Raw genomic sequence first — 2500 nt, 5'->3', positions numbered from 1 at the left:
CCGACTCTTCTGCCTCTCGCTCCGGCCGTCCTCTCCTCCCGCGCCAGCTTGCCCCGCGGCGCCGACTCTCCTGCCTCTCGCTCCGGCCTTCCACTCCTCCCGCGCCAGCTTGCCCCGCGGCGCCGACTCTCCTGCCTCTCCTCCCGCGCCAGCTTGCCCCGCGGCGCCGACTCTCCTGCCTCTAGCTCCGGCCGTCCTCTCCTCCCGTGCCAGCTTGCCCCGCGGCGCCGACTCTCCTGCCTCTCGCTCCGGCCCTCCTCTCCTCCCGTGCCAGCTTGCCCCGCGGCGCCGACTCTCCTGCCTCTCGCTCCGGCCCTCCTCTCCTCCCGTGCCAGCTTGCCCCGCGGCGCCGACTCTCCTGCCTCGCGCTCCGGCCGTCCTCTCCTCCCGTGCCAGCTTGCCCCGCGGCGCCGACTCTCCTGCCTCGCGCTCCGGCCCGCCGCCGCTCGCCACCGGGGGGCGCCGGGCCTCCCGAGGGCCTGCCGCCGCGCTACCGTCGCTGGCCACCGGGGGGCGCCGAACTCCCCCGCGCTACCGCCGCTCGCCACCGGGGGGCGCCGACCTCCCCCCGCGCTACCTCCGCCCTCCACCGGGTGGCGCCGACCTACCCCCGCGCGCTACCTCCGCCCGCCACCGGGGGGCGCCGGGCCTCCCGAGAGCCTGCCGCCGCGCTGCCGTCGCTCGCCACCGGGGGGCGCCGAACTCCCCCCGCGCTACCTCCGCCCTCCACCGGGTGGCGCCGACCTACCCCCGCGCGCTACCTCCGCCCGCCACCGGGGGGCGCCGGGCCGCCCGAGAGCCTGCTGCCGCGCTACCTCCGCCCGCCACCGGGGGGCGCCGGGCCTCCCGAGGGACTGCCGCCGCGCTACCGCCGCCCGCCACCGGGGGGCGCCGGCCTGCGCCCCCGCCCGAGGTGCTGAGGGGTCCCGCGGACCCATCCCCCCGGCCGCCCGAAGCAACTGCTCGCTCCCCCTGCTCCTGCTATTCCGCCGGAGGGTGGCGGGCACGGGTCAGGTGCGCTCGGAACCCGGGGGCGCTTCACCCAGCCTTGGCGCCGAAGTCGCCCGACCTCCTGGAACTCCGGGCCGGCCCGGGCGTTCAAATCCGCTCTCATCGGGGCTTCCAGGAGACCTCCGGGGAGCGAGGCCCCGGAAGCGCCCGATTTCGTTGAGGGTCGAGCTCGCTCTTTCGCGCCAGCCTGGCCCGCGGCCTCCCGCGCGGGCCAAGCTGGCCGGGAAAACTCGGTCTCTGCGCGGAGCCCCCGAGCGGTGCCGAGCCGAGCGAGGCCCGCGCGGCGTCGTTTTCGCCCCGCCTCGGGTCGTGGAGCCCCTGGCGGTGGGTCTCCAGGCTCGGACGCGCCCGGACCCCGCAGGAAAGCAGGTGACGCCGTCGACGGGTTTGGGGAAGGCTTAGCGAAAGTACCAGAGACGTGCGTCGTAACGTTTTAACCGTGATAGGACAGGGTTTTTGGGTTGTTTTTCTGTTTTGTTGCTTCCCCCCCCCCCCTTTTACAGCTTTAGGGTTGAGGCCCGCGCCTTTGCGTAATTCTTTTCTTTGTTTTTTTTTTTATTTTTGTAGTCGCAAACTGGGAATCAAGGGCGATTGCGTTTTTTCCTTCCTACGTAGGCCGCACCAAAGCGAAAGACTTGTGAAGCGAAAGCAAAGTGACCGGATTTGAAAGAAGCGAGGTGTTACTGGTTACCTTATGCAGATGTTTTTTCTTCCGTTTTGTTTTTTCCTCCCCACCTCTACGTTTCCCTTTAAAATGCACTGAAAATGAGTTAGTCGCCAAACAAAATTCTCCCACGCTAAAAAGCATCACCTGGCCTTAAAAGACGACGACGACGACGACGGCAACAACAAAAAAAAGAGGAAAAGAGTCATATTTCACTTCCTTATTTTACTGCAATTTTTCTTTTTTTCTACCAGCGTAGGCCGCACCAAAGTGAAAGACTTGTAAAGCGAAGGCAAAGTGACCGAACGCGAAAGAAGCGAGAGATATTGCTGGTCACCTTACCTCGGAAACTTGGCCTTTCAAATGCGGATGCCACCAGGGTACGTCGTGACTTAGGATTTTTTGGCAAAGAAGGTCTTACAATCTTCCACTCTGTACAGTGAGGGAGAGGGGGGGAAAAAAAAAAAAAAAAGTTGTTACTAAACAAAATTATCACACGCTGAAAGCCTAATCTGGCCTTAAAAAAAACAAAACAAAAGGGAAAAGGAAAAAAAAACACAAAAAAAAACCCCAAAACAAAAAAACACAAAAAAAGGGCAAAAAGAAGAAAACGGAAAGAAACACAGAAGGCAAAAACAAAGAAACAGACGAAAAAGAAACAACAGACGGTTCGTTTTTTGGTGTGAAGAGTCGTAGGAAAGTGATTGGCGAATGCACGGGAGCAGTGCTGCTGCTGCTGCTGCGATCTGAAAAACTCGTTTGGTCCCCACCCTGGGGCGAGCTGGCCGGCCGACACCTTGGCCTTCTCCCTCGTGGGGCCGGCCG

The sequence above is a fragment of the Hyperolius riggenbachi genome, chromosome 11, assembly GCF_040937935.1.
Source record: "Hyperolius riggenbachi isolate aHypRig1 chromosome 11, aHypRig1.pri, whole genome shotgun sequence".
NCBI lineage: Eukaryota > Metazoa > Chordata > Amphibia > Anura > Hyperoliidae > Hyperolius > Hyperolius riggenbachi.
This window is presented reverse-complemented; position numbering follows the sequence as displayed.